The 19,561-nt window shown below is 49.2% G+C and overlaps 1 protein-coding gene and 1 long non-coding RNA gene across 4 annotated transcripts in view; one reads left to right on the top strand and one right to left on the bottom strand.

The window, feature by feature from the left end:
- Positions 1–3,920: 3,920 nt before the first annotated feature.
- Positions 3,921–11,345, bottom strand: LOC139008018 (uncharacterized). 2 transcript variants are annotated; one of them, XR_011471084.1, is made up of 6 exons: positions 11,184–11,345; positions 10,003–10,098; positions 9,134–9,261; positions 8,310–8,533; positions 6,653–6,978; positions 3,921–5,284 (listed from the first exon to the last, which is right to left on the bottom strand). It is a non-coding gene; the product is annotated as an uncharacterized lncRNA (long non-coding RNA). The 2 variants fall into 2 exon arrangements; XR_011471083.1 differs by lacking the exon at positions 10,003–10,098.
- Positions 11,346–11,511: 166 nt separating this feature from the next.
- The window catches only part of RAI14 (retinoic acid induced 14), a 122,534-nt gene continuing 114,484 nt past the window's right edge, over positions 11,512–19,561 (top strand). For both annotated transcript variants that reach the window (XM_070411851.1, XM_070411850.1), the window contains exon 1: positions 11,512–11,672. The gene's annotated coding sequence lies outside the window, so the exon portion shown is untranslated. The remainder of the gene's footprint in view (positions 11,673–19,561) is intronic.

Genomic DNA, 19,561 nt, shown 5'->3' with positions numbered 1-19,561 from the left:
GAGGGCTGAACCAAATGGGAGTTTTTATAGGGGGAAGGGTGGGGCAAGGGGATATATTAACAGAAGAAAAGAAAGGATTATCTTGGGCCTGGGCATCTTTGCTTTGGGAGAAGGGAACCAAAAGGGTTTTTATTATACAGATTTCCTCTTCTTCCTATGGTGTGTGTGTGTGTGTGTGTGTGTGTGTGTGTGTGTGTTGGGAGAAGGGGGTGATGAAGACAACCCACATGAGAGATCACCCTACTCTTGCTTAACCAGGAAATTCCAGACTAGTTGACTAAGATGATGTTTCTGGGAGACGCTGAAACTAAGATTAGATCAGATATTAAATCTAGGTTCGGGATCAGGGGTTTTTAGCATAAGTGATGCCATTGGGGGACTGTCATTTGCACCAGAGGAAAACACCTTCATAACTGTTCCCTGTCGCACCTGTCCATCTGTCTCACCTTGACCAGGGGAGCCGCTCTGAACGTTTCTGAGTGCTGCCATACTTAGCTAATTCCTGATGGGAAGGGAAGCAAAGGGGGAGACTCTTAGGTGGCCAAAGGCCAGAGTGGTGAGGGATTACCAATTCAATCATCCACACACCAGGTGGCTGAGCCTGGATGGCTCCGGCCCCCAGTGACGGGTCAGCTGCTTTTAAAGGACTTTCCGCGGGCTTTTTTCTGGGCAGAGAATTCTTTACGCAGACCCTGAGGGGAGATCATGGAATGTGGTCACCACAAGTGAAATGTGGTCTCAGCAAAGGGAATGTCCATAGCAAATGACCTGAAAAGCCAGTTCCTGCGGGAGGGGCATCAATTCAACTGCTTGATCAAACCTAACAGAGACATGGCTGAGCTTGGTCAGCTAGGAAGCAGAGGCCTGTTGGCTTCCCCAGGAAGCGACAGCTTCACCCTCCCTCCAGGGACCCACCAGTCCATTCCTCCACAGATCCCTGGGGGAAGGGCTAGGAAGAGGGGGAGGTAAACACCTGTGCAACCAAGTCCAAATGGCACAGAAGGAGGTGCCTGACCCTAGAAGCCTGTCCATCTAACCTGGGCACAAGATGGTTGGCGAGGGGGTGGACCCCAATGCAAGCCCAGCAAAGTTTGGGAAGTTATTATCTATTTTATTAGATCCCTGTCACTTCATGACCTCCCATCACCCTGCACCCAGAATGTGCTCACAAACTCCTGTCCAAGCAGAGTGTTCAGTTTGGGTTCAAGTTTCAGCCTGGATGTTTTCTTGGGCAAGTTTTGTAATCTTCCCTAATCTATTTCCTCAACTCTAAGTGGAAAAAATCAGAGTATTGAAGGGAAGCAGAGTTTGTCATCCCAGAATATGACTTAAAATATGATTATTTTAAGCTGGTTAAACACACACACACACACACACACACATACACACACACACACACACGACTCAGAAAAAACCTCTGACCTTCTCCCTAAACGCTTATGAGAATTTAACTAGACCTCCTGCTCCAGAAGGGAGATCGCATCACAGATAACTATTGTGTAATGTAACCGAGTGTGAGATACACAGAGGTTTGATCAGAGTCCTCTCTGGGCCACAGTGTTCAAGATGGTTCAGCAAACTTGCATTTACCATTTGTTTTTACCATTTGTTTTTCCTTCTCCATGTGAATTGCTTTTCTACCCTTTGAAATCCCAAACCACAACCCCACCCTCACCCCCACCCCCTTGTCCTTGGCTCAAGATGGCATATAAGCTTCAACTGTCGGACCTGTGCTGGGGCCTCATATTCTTATGGAACCCCTGTATGTACATCTCTCTATATAAAAGGCTAATATGCAAATTGATTGCTCGGGAGTTCGACCGGGAGAGCGGGAGTTTGATAGCTTGTTATGACATGTGCTGACCACCAGGAGGTGGCGTGAAACATGGCGGGCGACCAGCAGGGCAGCGGGGCGCTGAGGGAGGAAGGGAAGGAGGAAGCAGGGAGGCAGGGAGACCAGGCCTAGGGACCCTACCCTGCACGATTTTCGTGCACCCAGCCTCTAGTATAGAATAAATTTGGTCATGTTCTCCTGTTTATCTGTCTTATAATTAACTAGATTATTACTCCAGCCAGAAGAAGTGAGAAAAGTAGGAGGAGAATCTATTTTTCCTCCCCCACAATATCTACCCCATCAAGTCATTGCATTTTCAGAGTTAATGCTTGACAAGTATTCTGCTGAAAAATAAGCACTGATAGATTTTAACGTGTTATCAAAAATGCTTTGGCAGAGATGGCTAGATGCCGGCCTATGGTGAGCGGGTATGCTGGTGGGCCCAGTGAGCTGAGCTTCCCCGCACTCATGCCTTTGTGTAATCCCTGCCCACTTGGACTCTGGACTTGGCCATGTGATTAGCTTTGATAGTGGGAGCATGGCCTGCATGAGGTAAGTGGAGGCTTGATGAGCACATGCACTTCTCCTGGGAAGCCAGCCGCCAGTCCACAGGGAAGCTCAGGCAGCCATGTGAAGGAGAACGGAGGTCCCAGCCAACAGTCTCTGGCTGAGCTCCCGACAGGGGCCAACACCACTCCCACTGGCTCTAGCAGTGAGGCCATTGCAGATCATTTGGCCATTTCAGTGCCTCAGCACACACCACATGAAGCAGAATCTTCTGGTCAACCCACAGAATCATGAGAAATAACATATTCTATTATTATAAGATAAACTAAAGGCCTGGTGCACAGAATCGTGCACGGATTGAGTCTCTAGGCCTGGCCGGTGATCAGAACTGATTGGGGCCTTTGGGCTGCTGGCCGAGGCCTTCCTTCATTCCACACCGCCCCTGGTGGTCAGTGCATGTCATAGCAAGCGATCGAACTCCCGGTCTCCCAATCAAACTCCCGAAGGGACAGTCTGCATATTAGCCTTTTATATATATAAATAATAAATTCTATTGTTTTAAGTCACCAAGTTGTAAGACTGTTTTACAGCAATAGATAAAACTAGTATCAATTCTTCCTTTTTCCCCATTAGCAAAATCCCAATTTTATTTGGTGTGCAATATACCCAACTAAAAATCTATACTTCCTTCCCTTCCTTTCAGCTGGAAGTGACCATGTGACACAGTTTGGGCCAATAAAATTAAGAGATTAGGTGGGGCTTTCAGAAAATCCCCCTAAAAGGGCAGATAGCACAGGCCTAGCCACTGGTCCCTTCTTACTGCCTGGAACACAGATGTGATGCTATGAGTGTCTTCTCCCAATGAGGGAAAATTCTAGAGAATCACAAAGACCTCAGACCTGACATCCTTAAGCCACTGATCCAAAGCAAGCAACTTTTCAAAATCTGAAGAAAACAAGCCTCTTTTTGTTACAGCCATTATGAACAGGCATTGTTATCACTGTCACAGGCAGCTGATGCCAACACCCATGAAGCTTCAATTGCAACATTCTTTACTGGCATGAGAGCTGCCCAGTCTCGTCATTCTAACCCAGGCTGCACATGCGAATAGTAATCTCTGCAGGCGGGGAGGAATTTACTTATATTTAGGTTCCCACAGCACACTGCTCCATAAGATTTCTGCAGGAAAGTATGCCTTCCATTTTCAAGAGCAAAGCACGCCTTGCAATATGGCTTTGCAAAGCTGCAGAACAGAGCTAAGGAGCTAGAAAGCAACAGGGGGTCATTTGCTGTGTCCTTTTGGGGACTCTTGGTCCATGTGTGTCTATAGGCCGTCTCCCCAAAGAGTTTGGAAGCTCCTTGCAGGTTGAGAACACCTCATTTCTTATGTCTATCTGTGTTGAGTGCCATACCTTATATATTAGTTGGTAAGTGTCCATATAAGACTTAGCAAATAGTATCCTAGAAATGTTTAAACTCTAGTTTATGACATTTTAAATATATTTTTATTGACTTTTAGAGAGAAAGAGAGAGAGGGAAACATTGATATGAGAGCAAAACATCGACTGGTTGCCTCTTGCCCATCCCTTACTGGGGATTGAGCAACCTGGGCATCGAACTGGCTGGGAGTCAAACGGGCAAACTTTAGGTGCACTGGATGATGCCCAACCAACTAAGCCAGGGCACTTATGACATTTTTAATAACAGTTGAATTGATTTCAGTATACAGCACTATTTCTCCCCAGATTCTATGAACCTCTTATGTTTCTCCATATTAGTAATAATCACCAATATTATGTATTTACCTCTTACTTTGCGCCAGGCACTATTATTGTACATGCTTCACATGTATTAATTATTTAATCTCCAGAATAACCCAAGAGTCAGGTACTAATATTTGTCCTATTTTGCAGATGAAGAAACGGAGGCCAAGAGAGATTACCCGGAATTGCAGTAAGTGGAGAAATCAAACACACCACCTGACAACGTCTTTTCTTCTGTCTTTCTTTCCTTCTTCCCTTCTTTCTTTCATCTCTCATGTTTACTCCACGTTCAATAAGGAAGCGAAAATAAGAGAGAGTCCATCATGATGGCTGCCCAGTAGCCGACACCCGCTTTGGGCTGGAGAAGTGCCCCCCTTTAGGCCACGCTGGGAGGACTTCTGCCCAGATACCAGCTTTTCTGATCCTCCGCAGAACTGGCCTTACACCTGCTATTCTAAACTTTCTCCAAAATGCCCGTCTAAACTTGGGTCACTTCCAATCCCCTCTGAACGCAAGTAAGAACGCCCAGACCTGGAGCAGAAGGCCATGTGGCCAGGAGCGAGGATCAGCATGAGAAAGAACACACCGGAAGTTCTCATCGTTTATATTTCTTAATATGAGTGTGCAATGTTAGATGTGAATGGAGAGTCCTCTTAAGGCACACAATTTAAATTGAAACGTTTTCAAAGACTTCCCAGAAGTCCACAAAGCAAGTATGAGACCCACTCAGACCTCCATCCCCCTCCTTTCTGGCCCTGGCCCCTGGGTCTTTCGGTGGCAAGTCTCCCAGACCAACTCAGTGCCAACTGAGTCTTCTGGTTCCTCAAAGGGCCTCCCAACTCACTCCCCTGTTACATAATTCGACAGGACAAGTTCCCCTCTGGTTGGCCAAGAGTGACCTCGATATACTTCACACTAGAACCCTCCCTTTTATCCATCTATTACTGTGAAGCCAGTTCATCTTCTTGGCATCTGTGTTCTAAGGGTTCTAGGAATCATGAGAGGAAGTCACCGCGGCCTCTCTTCCTGCTTCTGCAGCCTCTGTGGCCTCCTGGTCCACGCAGCTCTGTGGAAGGACTGTTCCCGCAGGGATCTTTCTGGCTCCTCCAATTCTGTCCTCCTGTCTTCTGGCTTGCCACCGGGCAGTCAGCAACGTGCTCACACTCCTCATCTTCTTGTTCTGAAACTCAGGGAGCGGGAACGATCAATTACAGGACTGTCTGACAGCAAAGGCAGTGGAGGAATCACAACTTTACCTTAGAAGAACCTCCGTCCTGAATGTGAGAAACCTGCTTAAGGCGCATACTTGGAGAGCTGAGGAATTTGTGTTAAGGCAAAACAAACAGAGGACTTGTGGAATTTTGTTAAATATCTTCACAGTGCGGTCATATATCTTAAGCACTAACAGTCTGCTGTGGAAAGTGTCTCTTAAAAATGTGTTCACTCGCAGAGTTGAAAGACCAATTCTGAAAAGAACCAGCAATCTACTTCAGGTGGCCTACTGATGACTTTAAAGAGAGCGACAAAAATGGAAAAGCGAGAATGAATGACAGAAGCTAAATGGCTACCAAACCTTTGAAACACATATGCAAGAAGCCATAACAGATGCGAACTAACGCATCCGCAACAGTAGCACACGGGCTTATCATGGGTGCACTGCTCGGGTAGGGGGAAAACACGACTGACAATGCCTCACAAGCAGAAGTTGATCTCAGCCAAGAAGACAAAAGACTCAGAGCTCAGGTTAAATGCCCTAACAGAAAACAAGTGCACCAGCCAACACAAGCAGCAGCTCGCTTTAGAATCACTCTAGCAATAAACCATTCTGGAGCAATGACTTTTGCAAGTGCCTTTGGGAGCAGCGCCCCACCCTCGTCACCTAAGCTCGCTTTGCTAAATCCAGAAGCAGATGCTCCGGGCATGGCAGGGGCAGGCAATAAAGCGTGGTCCCACGCCATCAAGATCTAGGGAGAGGGTATAACATGCCGATCCTGGCCCCCACACCAGGCCCCTTTAATCAGTATTCTAGGGGATGGGGCCAAGGCAAGTGGTGGTTTTAAAAAAACAAACATGTATTTATTGGTTTCAGAGAGGAAGGGAGGGGGGAGAGAGAGATAGAAACATCAATGATGAGAGAGAGAGAGAGAGAGAGAGAGTCACCCCCTACTGGGTATCGAGCCTGCAAGCCTGGCATGTTCTCTGACTGGGAATTGAACCAGTGACCTCTTGGTTCATGGGTCAGTGCTCAACCACTGAGCTACACTGGCCGGGCCAATTGGTGATTGTTAAAGGCAGGTGACTTTAATGGGTGGCCAAGAGCATGACCTGCTGCAGAAGATGAAAGAAAAGCTGTGCCTGGCAAACTCATGGATTTCCATGCCAAGTTATTGCTTCTGAGTGTGGAGCTTTGTGGAAGCCCCTTCTCTGAGCCTTTTGATACAACTAACTCCCTTCTGGATGTTCATGAGGCCCTCATCATGCCCTCCTGCCCCGACTCAATGGGAGAACATTTTCTGGAATTTCTGACATGCCTAGCAGAACAACCAACCTGCCAGCACAGTGGCCATTCAGATGATCTGAGAACGTTCTTTTTTGCAGATGGAGTGGCCACCACGATGGAGCTGTCCGTGTCTGTTGCCTGTCCCATGGTAACCACACCTGGGCTCTACTCCTCTCTGACCCAGTCCTCTGCCAGAGGTGGCGGGAGCACTGCAGTCAACATGAGAGTGTTTACAAACAGAGGTGGCCTGAAGGCAGCACAGGGTGCTGGGTAAGAAGACCACTCTGGAGCTGGGCATCCCAAGCTTTGATTCTTGGCCTCACTCTTTCTGGTCCTATGATTTGGGCGGTCTATTTGAAACTCGGTTTCAGCACCTGTAAAAACAAGCTGCTGTGAGGAATAAGAGAGACTACATCTACTAAGTCCTCAATCCTTACGAGCTCTTAAGGAGGCAGGACTGCAGATTGCCCTAGTTTGAATCCCAACGCTTCCGTAGTGGTTACTTTATTTCCCTGTGCCCAGTTCCCTCATGTGTGGAAAGGGGATAATAATATCGGGTTGAATAAGGATTAAATGACCTGCCATTAGGGTGGCCTGACATCTCAGTTTGCTCAGAACTGGTCTAGTTTATGCCTCCTGTCTAGAATCTTGGCTGGTTTAGAATTTGCCCGCCCCGTTTCACTATTAAAAGTGTCAACGGTGCTCCAGATTGGATACTTAACTATATGGCCATGGCAGTTCATGTATAATCACTTAGCAAAGTGCCTGGTATAGAGTCGATGGTGAATGTGTGTTAGATGCTAATGTAAGCCCCTAGAGCAGTGCTATCCAATAGGAATATAATGCAAGCCAGATACTTTTTAATTTTCTAGTTAACCATAATTTAAAAAGTAAAAAGAAACGGCTGTCAATAATATATTTAACCGAGTATGTTCAAAATATATTAACATTTCAGTATGTAATCACTATAAACATTAGCGAGAGCCTGGCTGGCGTGGCTCAGTGGTTGAGCATCTACCTATGAACCAGGCGGTCCCAGATGGATTCCCGGTCAGGGCAAATGCCTGGATTATGGGCTCAATCCCCAGTGTGGGGTGTGCAGGAGGCAGGCAATCAAGGTCTCTCTCATCGTTGATATTTCTATCTCTATCTCCCGCTCCCTTCCTCTCTGAAATCGATAAAAATATATTTTTAAAAAATTAGTGAAACATTTTTCTTCTTTCCCCTTCCTAAGTCTTTGAAAACTCTGTGTATTTTTGCATTTATTGCACATCTCACTTTGGACTCGTGGCATTTCAAGTGCTCAGTGGCCTAGTAGACTCGTGACATTTCTGGTGCTGACACATGGCCGGTGGCGACCCCTGGACAGCACAGTTCTGCAGACTTCACATCCCCCTGTGGGATGATGGGCCAGTCTTAAGAAATTCTCCTCTGTAATGTCAAGGTTGAGATGCTTAGCTTCTCTCCCACACTCCTGCACGCAGGGGTCCGGTGCAGAGCTTTGGATAGTATTGTTGCCATGCATTTTAGTCTCACCTCCTGAGCAGATGTCCAAGGTCACTGAGAAGGACAGTGTAGTAACCTACCCTTAAAAAAAAATCTCTGCTGGCTTCCCAGCAAGTGGAAAACCATGGGCCAATCAGGGTTTGCAGACCACTTTATTGCTATGATCTTATTAAACTATGAAAAGCAAGGTTAAATTTACCTTGTTAATTTCTCCCAGGTGACAGTTTCCGCCTATTTGAAACATTCCCAAGAAAATACAAAAAAGCGGTTTTTCTATCAATAGTTGGGCTTTATTTTTCTCTGTGGGTTATCTCCCTCCAACCTTCCGATGGCGTTTTTGTTCCGTTCTCTGGCCTGGTCCAATGTTGCCACATTCCTCTCAATCACGCTGCCTCCAAGTAGACCCAGAAGTGCAGTCAGAACCTGACCAAACACCCAAGAGCGTGGAGCGTTACTTTTTGACCTTCGTGTGATACTATCTCTATTTCCTCCTTCCAGGACAGTTTCTGGTGACCCCAACAAAGTCTTAGCTTTGGTAACCCTGACTTAAGAAGTTCATCCTCTGGAAGACTGATGAGAAATGGAGCGAGAAAGAAGGGATGTAATATTTAACTCTGAAAATGAAAATTTGGCCCCACCAATGAATGAATTTCATTTACAGATCCTCTAAGTCCTGAATGGCCACCCTCTTAGGAGTTTAGGATGTTACTGGTATGGCAAGACTGGCCTGCCAGGACAACTGGAGAGCAAGGCTGTGTTGTGGAATGTAGGACAACATTGCTTGTGAGGGCTCTTGAGGCTATCAGCATGGGCTTAGAAAGTTGGAGCGGGAACAATTCCGAGGCCATGCAATTTGATGTTCTCATTTACTGACCAGGAAAGTGGGACCAGGAAACATTCAAACACTTGGCGAAGTTCAAGTGGCAGGTTAGTAAAACTTGTTCTTATTGCTCCTAGTATGACATATCACACCACAGTGACCTGGATTTAAGGGTAATTCCTCTATTGACAAAAAGTTTTTACCAACTTTATGCAGGTGAGGTGGTTATTTTATCTGTGTTTTCTTCTCTCAAACACTTTTCCCTGGGCCTGACCTCCATCCAAGGGTGGTGCTCAATGCATGGGAAATCCAATTAGCATCCCTAAAAGACCTGGGCAAAAACAAAGCAAATAACAACTCTGAGAAGACTGTTCAATCCCATACTCCACTACCAGGCCCCCCAGCAGGCGGCTGAACTTGAGCTATGGTCTGAGTTTCAGGAGAGAGGGAATCTGGAAAAGGGTCTTGGCACATTGGACTAACCCTAAGAGTCCTTTCCTCCTCAGCAATCCCTCAGGCAGAGTTGCTGGTGTTAGAGGGTGGGATTCTAAACTGGGAAGAATAAATACACAAGCCACCTGGAGAGCCCAGGGCAGGTGGGCTCATAGGTAGGTGGCTGGGGCAGGCCCCCCCAGTGTAAAAGAGAAAAAAAAAAGAAAAAAAGAAGAGACAGGCCTTCTATGGATAAAAGGCTGATGACCTAGCCCGTGGTCGGCAAACTGCAGCTCGAGAGCCACATGTGGCTCTTTGGCCCCTTGAGTGTGGCTCTTCCTAAGCCTTAGGAGTACCCTAATTAAGTTAATAACAATGTACCTACCTATATAGTTTAAGTTTAAAAAATTTGGCTCTCAAAAGAAACTTCAATCCTTGTACTGTTGATATTTGGCTCTGTTGACTAATGAGTTTGCCGACCACTGACCTAGCCTTATACAATGATTGTTTAATGTTTGATGTTTTAACTCCTTCAACTACAGAACATGCTCATGTTAATTTTCCAAGGCAGCATGATACATACCCTCTCCCACACTTCAAATCCCACCTCCCAGCTGCCCCATTGAATGAAGACACTGACCTGCTAAAAGTGGAACCGAAACGTCACAAGTGGCAGTGCCATTCCCCCCAAATCCCCGACAGCACACCATTAACACGAACCACAATGGAAACCGTCCTGCAGAAATTGCTGGCATTAAACCAAAGAAAACCTTCTCCAGGTCGCATTTCCTTTCGAGGCGGGTTTATGTGAAAGGGATGAGACAGGAAGAGGGGTCTACATCTGGTTTTGAACTGACCGTTCATCACTTCTCTGAGGAACCTCTGGGGTATCAGTTAGAAAGGGAAGACCCTGCAACTGGCTACATAGCTCTTGCTCCCTATTTGCTAAGTCACTTGTTAAAGCTAAGACAGGCTGTTTCCTTGGCTGGTAGGGAGGGGGGTGGAGGTGGAAGATGGGGTGCAGATCAAGTCTGACCTGTCCATGTCAAGATCTGGCCAAGACGTTATCAACTGAACTCTGTTACGGCGAATCTCACCTTTGATTTTTTATTTATTTTTATTTTTTCACAATGGCTCCCACCAAAAAGGACTCATCCCACTTCTCTAACCCAGTAAGCTTCCCGCCATCGCCAAAGACGGGGAGCTCATTCCGAGCCCGAGCCGGCGAGGAGGGGCTTTGGTGAATAAAGACTCTCAGCCACAGCTGGTTTGCATGACTAGAATGAATGGGAAAGCCTCCCCAAGTTAAAGCGGGTGGAGGGCTTTGAAATCCTGGGAAATAAAGGAGTCCCCGCGACTCATAGGCCGGTCTCAGCCTGCTGGAGGAGGGGGGACGCTCAGGAGTCCTGGGGAGGACGCCGTCCCCCTTGGCTTCCCAGGCACTGCTTTGGGGGCGTCTCCCCCCCCACCCCCCCCCCCACCCCCCCGCCCAGTTCGCGCCTCCCAGCTCAGGCGGTGGCTTCCCCCGACGCGGGAGCACAGCCACCCTGCGCGGGGCTGCTCTTCTGTGGTCACCTGGGGAGTGTAGCCAACTGTCCCTGCAACCAACTAGCTCAGCCAGAGACCGCGAGCACCTCCTCGTTTACTTTCTGTTCATCTGGGAAAACCTAACCCACGCGAGTCTGCTCAGAAGGCGCTTGGCTCACTGACTCCCCCCCCCCCATGACCACGAGCGACTTTGGAAGTTGCCCCGTAATGAATGCTATTCGGGAACTCGTCCGTCCTGAGCCCGGGGTCCCGGCGCCCGCCCTTTCCACTAACTTTAGGCGGAGATGCTGAGACGCGTCCGGGGGGAGGATCCCACGATCCACGACCCAGGCCACGGCGTCCGGAGCGCGCGCCCAGGGGATGGGGCGCCGCCCCGCGGGGAGCACCTTCCGCAGGTCGGGCTGGAGAGCGGGCCGGGTCACCTGACTCGCGGAATTTCGGGCCGCGCGGGTGGAAGGGGAGGGGAATGGTTAGCACCTCCCTTCCCGCTCCCGGGATCCGGCCGGCGGGGCCGGCGCCGGGCAGCCACGTGGTGGTGCTGCCGCTGCCGCTGCCCCCGCCCCGCAGCCCAGCCCGGGAGCCGGCGCCCACTGACCCCGCGGCGGAGCGGGAGAAGGAGGAGGAGGAGGAGGACCGGGAGGAGGAGGAGGGATCGAGGCGCAGGAAGCCAGGCAGGAAGCGAGCCCGGCGGCCGCGTTTTCCTGGGGAAGCGGCGGGCGGGGCGGAGCAGCCAGCGGGCCCGGGAGCCGCCGCCTGGATGGGGTGAGTGCGCGGCGCCGACTCGGAGGCTCCCGGCGCGGGGTCCCGGCGCGCCCCCGCCTTTGTGTCTGGGCTCCGGCGGCGCCGGGAGCTGGGGCGCGCGGGGAGCGTCCCGCCCAGCTCCCCGTCCCTCGCCGGCCCGCCGCGGAGGGAGGGCGGGTGCGGGGACGGAGGATGGCGGGGTCTGAGTGGAGAGGGGGGACCGCGCAAGTTCGGAGAGGGGCTCCGCCTCGCCACTCGCCGGCCGGCGGGCAGGGCGCGGGCTGCGGAGCGGGAGCGCGGGTGGCGATGAATGGCCGGCCCGGCGGGGCGCCCTCGAGGCTGCCCCCTCCCACCTGCCGGCCCGCCCGCGGCCGCTCCGCTCCGGTCTCCGTGGGGAACTTGGAGGCGCTGAGGCGGAAGGCGGGAGCGGGTCCGCTATTGTTCCCTCTGACTCCGGGAGCCCGCCGGCTGCCCCGGGGTGCAGGCGAGGCCCCCCGCCCCCGCCACCCCCGGCCCGAGACGGCCGCCCGCTGCCAGCACTCGGTCCTCCCTGCCCCGTTCCCGCCGCTGCCCGGAGGATGGGGAAGGCGGGATGCTGGAGTTCGGGCGGCTCGGGGCAGCGGGGACTTCGGGAGGATGTGGAGCCGCGAGAGGGGCGCGGGCCGCCGCGTACCCCAACATCTGCCCCGGGGGGGTCCCTTCCCCAGCCCACCTCCCCGTCGCTGCCGGCGTGGGCAGGTTTGTGCCCGCGATTTAGTTTCCACACTTTGCAGGGCTCATCAGCCAGCCCCTGGCTCACACTCTCCTTTGCGTTTGGACCTCACTTAACCCTTTTGTGCAGTGTCGGGGGGAGCGGGAAGGAGGGGGGCTCAGAGCTCGGAGAGGCAGCGCTGGGCAGATGGAGCCCCGAGTAAAGTGGAGGAGTTTCGAAACACCCCGGGGCCAGGCTGCGCTCCACGCAGCCAGCTCAGCGCAACTTTCCTTCCAGGGACGGTTGGGGCAGCCCCGCGGGCTCCAGGCCGCTGGCTCCCTGGACCAGCGGCTTTGCTGGGCCGCAGGCTCCCAGGTGACTTGGATGGACCTGCGTGTTCCTTCCGGGAGAGGAGAATGCCCAGCCGCCTGGGATGGGGAACCATGGCCAGTTCCCCGGGGACTGTGAACTCCGGGCTGTCAGGGTCTGGCTGGGGGAGCAGCCGCTTTTGCGGATCAAGACTCGGCAGAAGCTCACCTACTGGAGGCTGGGACAGAGTTGAGGGAGACAGTGCATCCCTGGGAGCGGGGTTTTGATCGCTCTGTCCCAGGCTGCAGGCCCCTGTTTCCGGTGCGGCTGGGAGTTTTATTCCCGCTGGGTGTAATCTGGTCATCGTTTCTTTCTTTCTTTTTTTAAAAATATATTTTATTGATTTTTTACAGAGAGGAAGGAAGAGGGATAGAGAGTTAGAAACATCAATCAGCTGCCTCCTGCACACCCCACACCCCCTACTGGGGATGTGCCTGCAACCAGGGTATTTGCCCTCGATGGGAATCAAACCTGGGACCCTTCAGTCCCCAGGCCAACGCTCTATCCACGGAGCCAAACTGGCGAGGGCTGGTCATTGTTTCTTAATGATGCCTAACCAGTGTCACATTTTTGCTCTTGGTCTTATAAGATAGATTTCACGTGAGGACATCTATCCAGTTCTTACCATTTGTAACCAGTGCTTGCATACCATGGATTGGGAGAGGCAGTCAGTGCTGGGCTGTTGGGGGGGGGGGGGGTCATTTCCATTCATTGAGATGCTTCATTAATGAATTTTTGTATCATTTACATTCCTTAGATTTGTTTTATGGCTTTTGGGGGGTGGGAGTGGTGAGCACAGCCCTGTTGAAAAATCGTATTACTATTATCTGTGAAACTGAATAAAAAGAATGGGTGCCAGGCCCTGGCCACCCCGTGGGGGCCTGGCACAGTGTCCCTGCTCGTTCGCAGAGTACCTGTACCTGGCCATGCAGCTCTGTCTCCGACGGCTGCTTCTCAGAGCAGCATTGAGGAGGTACACCCACTCTCACTCATGTTTTAAAGATGAAGAAACTGAGGTTGGAGGTTAAAGAAACTGGGCTTTGGAATTCAGGGAATGGGATGGAGGAGTTTTGTCCCTCCCTTCCTTTCAAAATAAAAAAAAAGGATGAAATATTTTCAATATTTCCAGTATCAAAAGAGAATATAAGTCAAGCTTCCATTTCCCCCCACTACCCACCTTTAGGAGTTGCTAATCTTTCCATATTTGCTTTCTCTCCCCCTCATAAAAATAAACTACAGCCGAAATACTTTATCCGTCCCTCCTCCTCTGCCTTCCCCCCGCAGGTGCCTACTAATGTGAAGGTCACATATAAGGTCTTCACACATGTCTGGTACTTCTGGATCTAACCTGTTCACAAACTACCTGCGAGCTTGTGTGTTTCGAGTTTTGTATACATGGTGTCCTTCTCTGTACAGACAACTTGCACTTTTTCATTTGTCCTCGTGTTTTTGAGGTACATGTAGGACTTCCTTTAGCTGCTACAGAGAATTCCAGAGTATGAATACGTTGGCTTATGCTCACTCCCTCGCCAAGAGAAAGCTAGAGCGTTCCCAGTTTTTTACTATGAACGCCGTTTCTGCTGAGGACATGTGCCCCGTTTCCACTTTTTTTTGCTATGATAAATAGTGCCACAACAAACATCTGAGGCGTGTTTCCCTAGGCATAAGCTGCTGTGATACACACGTACGCCATTCATCGCTGGGTAGTGCGGTCTAGGGAATGCTACATTTGTTATTTCTTTCACGTCTCAACAAACATTTAGGGTGGATATATGGGGCCCTCTTGGTTAACTGTTAAATGAAAAAGTAAAATTGATCAACTTTTAGCTCCAAGAAGATTATGTTAGTTGACCAGACTCTGTTGCTGTTTTGTTAATTTGTTTTTTTAAGTAAGAAAAATACCTCTTACTTACAAAGTTGGAGCAGAAGACAAACTGTGGCACGGACGGGGGATACTTGTGCCGAAACCTTTCTCAGCCAGCCAGTCCCTGGGGGTGTCACCTCGGATGACTCACTCGGCCTTCTCTCATTTCGTGGTGAGATGAAGGGGTTTGAGTAAGCATTTACAGAGGCACATGCTTGCTTCCAAGAGTTTGTGAAAATGTGGCTGCATTCATGACATTTGGCCCCTCATTGTAATCCCTTAATCTGGAAGCAGTTGAAAGCATTTAAATACATTGGCTTCCTCCTTATTCCTTCTATTGCCAGGCACATTCCTGCCTCAGAGCCATTGCATTCGCTGTTCCCACTGGCTGGCTCCTCCCCTAGATGTCTACACGCCTGTGCCCCTGGACCCCTCAGATCTTGACTGAGACATCACCTTCCCCCGCCATCCCTTCCAGCGCACCTCGCTCCTCTTCTCTGCTTTCTTTTCATCCATGGTACACACTAACTTCCAACTTGGCACGTGCTTTAATTTACATTAGCAGGCTGTCTTTCATTCTAGATTAGAAACGCCGAGAGAACAGGGGTTTTGTCTCTTGTGCACTGTTCACTGCTGTATCCCTAGTGTCTAGAACAGTGTTGGCATCTAGTATTTGGATGTTTATCGGATGAATATAATGCTTTCTGTTGTGGTTTTCCACGTAGACTTGCTCTTTCAGCACACCTTGGGCATCCTAAATGCTGCAATTGAGTGCCCCGAGGGTCACATTTACAGGTTCCATCTGGATAAAAAACAGTATCTTCTAAAGAAAGCACTCTACTTAAATTCACGTGATTTATTCCTCAAAACGCTTGTCTTCAGATTTTTTTCTGCCACCATTTGCCTAACCCTGGATTCAGAGGAAAACCTAACCTGCCTTCCCTTTTCTTGATAACGTAGCTTTCCAACATCTCACATGTGGAAGGTGCAGAAAGGGACCCTGATTCTCCTGTCCACACAGTGTCTGTGCAGACCGGCCAGCGACGGTCTCAACAGGTCTCAGCAGTGTCAGCGGCACGGAGTTTCCAGGGCGAGAGATGATGAGAGCCTGTATTTCTCTAATTGCTGCCGGGGGCGGGGGTGGGGTGGGTGGGGGTGGGGGAGGGACTCTTGGTTGCCCTGACTCTGCATTCATCCGTGAGGCTTTCTTTTCGAGGGTGGTGGGGATGATGACCTTATTCTGAAGATCCAGCAGCAACCAGGATGCAGGAGGGTGCCTAGAAGCACTTTAAGAATGGGCACATCATAAAATCTTCAACTCACGGTACTGAAAACGTTCGCTGTTGGAGTGCGGTGCGTTATTTCGCTAGAAGCCAAATGGATTTTCTCGACCTTGCGTGATGAATACAGGAGTTGACAAAGCAAAGCTAAACATATTAATGGCCTCTTGGGTGTATTTTAAATGGGTGATAGGGGAAAGGAGTGTAGTGGGGAGTCCCAGGTGAGGCAGGTGGCATTGAGGACGGATGTGAAATCAGAGAAGAATCTGGAACCCGGGCCCTTGGCATCTGCTGAGTGAGAGCCACATCAGCACATCTGTTGGTCAAGTTTTGTCAGTGAGCTCACAGATCTGGGCCGAGACTCTTGGTTTGACAGGAAGGCTCACGGAATTGGAGCATCGCCTATGAAAGGTGGCATACTAGTGGTTGATGACTTTTCAGAGATGAAAGGGAGCCCTGACTTGCGGTGGACGAATAGGACCCAGTCATCCCGCTGTCGGGAGAAGCTGCCCATGCATGGTGGCCTCTTCCCAGCCACCCCAAGTTCTCACAGGATGTGGGAACTTGTGAGCCAGTAAGCTCATGGACAGTGGGTTGCCTTTTCTCTTATTTTTTATATGTCTTTATTGACTTTAGAGAGAGGGAGGGGGAGATGGGAGAGAGAGGGAGAAACACTGTGCAAAAGAGAAACATCAATCAGTTGTCTCCCACGCATCCCCAACTGGGGATGGAACCTGCAACCTGGGCGTGTGTCCTGACCTGGGAATTGAACCAGCGACCTTTCGGTAGGTACATGGGAGGATGCTCAACCAACTGAGCCACACCAGCCAGGCCAGCCGTTGCCTTTTTTCCCCTTTGTTATGAAAGGCCCAGCCACAACAGAGTGGTGCCCGGGGGCGGTGGTGAGGAGCCTGCCGCTCTCTCTCTGAGCCAGTCTTCTTTCAGACCCAGCCCACCTTCATCACAGCTGACAGTTGATTCATACGCTCTCAGAACCTTCTTGGACCTTTCTTTAAAAAAAAAATATATATATATATATATATATATATATACACACATATATATATATATATATGTATATACACACACATATATATATATATATATATATTGATTTCAGGGAGGGAGAGGGAGACATAGAAACATCATTGATGAGAGAGAATCATTGATCCGCTGCCTCCTGCATGCCTCACACTGGGGATCGAGCCCCCAGCCTGGGCACGTGCCCTGACCAGGAATCGAACCATGACCTCCTGGTTCACAGGTCAACTCTCAACAACAGCCACTCCGGCTGGGCAGAACTTCCTTGGATGTTTGTTAAAAAAAAAAAACAAAAAACAAAAACCTCTTTAGATTTTTTTTTAAGAGGAGGCACCAAATCATTGTTCTATTTTGAGGGAAACATGTTTCACATTTCTTTCTTGTATGTCTCTTTAAAATTGGAAGAAACTATTCAAAATATAGGCATAGGAACTATTGCCCAATATCTGTAAGTCATCCAGGGTTTCCTAGGAGTTTTTCGTTTGTTTGTTTGTTTGTTTTTTAAGGAAAAACCATTTCTGCTACTAACAGTATGTGTGTCCCGCCAGCAATCGTGATCAGCTCCTCACTAGATTTTTTTCTATGCTGTTCAGCTTCACACGAGGTTGGGCATGCTCTGTGTTTACTTTTTCTATTGCTTTTCTTCTGGAGTCTCTCAAAGCCAGACGGGTTTCCTCCGAGTGCCTCCCATCCCCGCTGTCTCTGGGCCAGTCTGTGGACGGCTGTGTCACCGCTTGTGCCTTGTTTGACAACAGCTTGCTTTCTTCCTCTCCTTTGAAACAACCCCTGATTATTTGACGTGCATACTCCTTGGAACAAAGCGCATTTGATTCTCATTGCATTGCAAGAGGGTGTTTCTATCCACGGTGGCAAAGGAAACAGAAGGAGCAGGCACCCTATCCTGCTGATATCGGCTCCAGGCGTGGGTGGCAGCCTGCTGGCCGGGCTGCTTCTGTGTGTGTGTGTGTGTGTGTGTGTGTGTGTGTGTGTGTGTGGCTTCCAGATCCCCTGTCCAGGCCTGCCTCACTGGGTGATGTGTCTTAGGATGCCACTTCATTATAATCTCAGTGCTTTTTGAAAAATGTGTATTTTTATTGATTTCAGAAAGGAAGGGAGAGGGAGAGAAAGATAGAAACATCAGAAAGATGAGAGAATCATTGATCATTTGCCTCTTGCACCCCCTCTCCCCCACTGGGCATCCAGCCCACCTGTGCCCTGACCAGGAATCGAACTGTGACCTCCTGGTTCATAGGTGGACGCTCAATCACCGAGCCACTCCGGCCGGGCATAATCTCAGTGCTTTGAATTGTCCTGAAGAATTGTAGTACATGCATTTCACTTCTTATGGCTCGGACAGAGTTGTTATACAGGGTATCAGAATACTTGCTCAAGGCACAGAGATGTTCTGATGAGAGCGAAGCAGCTGAGTGTCTGGAAGTTTTGCTTTTCCAGATCCTTACCACACCAATCTGTAGCTCACTCGCCAGCTCAGCTGAGTGTAAAAATAGCCACCTCACTTGTCTAATTATCTTTACATTTTGTTATAACTTGGTGTCTTCAACAGAGCTCTGTGGAAGAGGAATATTTGACTTATGAGTTCTATAACTTTATTCATTAAGCATATGCTGTGCATATGAAAACAACAAGGAAGTAAGAAGCGACCCTCCCCTGGAATGAGGCAGGGATGTGTGAGTGTGGGCACCCCGCCCCAGAGATGCCTTTTTTCAGATTGGTCCATTCACACTTCCTAGAGGGAGCCGGTGCGTGCCAGCAGCGGATGGAGCGAGGACTGCCCCATCAGTAAGGGCAACTGGACTTTTTTGAAGTAATAAAAATGTTGGTCTGTTGGCCAGACTTTTAAAAATTATTATTGGTGTTGTCTCATATGCAGCCCGGGGGTGGGTTTTGGGCTCAGGAGCCAAACCTGAGTTTAAACCCAGCCTCCTCCACTTAGAAACAGTGCCACTGGGCCAGATAAACATCCTACGCTGCCATTTTCCATCCCGGACCCTGGGAATAACAACAGCATCTAACCCAAAGCGGTGTGAGCGAGAAGTGCTAGGATACTCATTTATAACAAAATAGTCAGAAAAAATAAAAATTTGCAAAATAAGATAAAAATTAAGTAAGTGATTGCTATGGCGACTATTGCTATTTTGCCAATGTTACCATGTTGCAAGAACTGCTGCTATATTGGCCAATGTGATTATACCTGCCATTATAACCTATAGCAATAACAAGGGTTACCCCATATGTCAGTCATTGCAACACATCTGTGTAATTCATAACAATTTTCCCTGTATTATCGTCATTCCCTCATTTAGTTCTGTTATCATACCAGTAGGTAATGTGGACAATGCAAAGACATGTTTCCTTTAGGGTGACCCATCTTATTCGAAACTGCATTGACATGTTCCTGTTTCACCAGACAACTCGTTTCAATCATAATCTAGGCACAGAACAATAAAGTCACCTTCAAAATGAAGATGGAGGAAACAAACAAGCAAACAAAAACAAGACAAACAAAAGAAAACCAAAATGAAATGGTGGCACTTAGAATGAGTGAGAGGGAGTTAAATTTTCTACTGGATCCTTTGGAAAAGTGTCCATTTGTTAGACAAAGATACACACATGCTTTCTGAACTGTATATAACAGAGCAGTAGT

This window comes from Myotis yumanensis, unplaced genomic scaffold (genome assembly GCF_028538775.1).
Source record: "Myotis yumanensis isolate MYYU_CA2020_CCGP unplaced genomic scaffold, mMyoYum1.0.hap1 SCAF_4, whole genome shotgun sequence".
Lineage (NCBI taxonomy): Eukaryota > Metazoa > Chordata > Mammalia > Chiroptera > Vespertilionidae > Myotis > Myotis yumanensis.
Note: the sequence above shows the minus strand (reverse complement) of the source record. Positions and strands in the feature narration are given on the sequence as shown.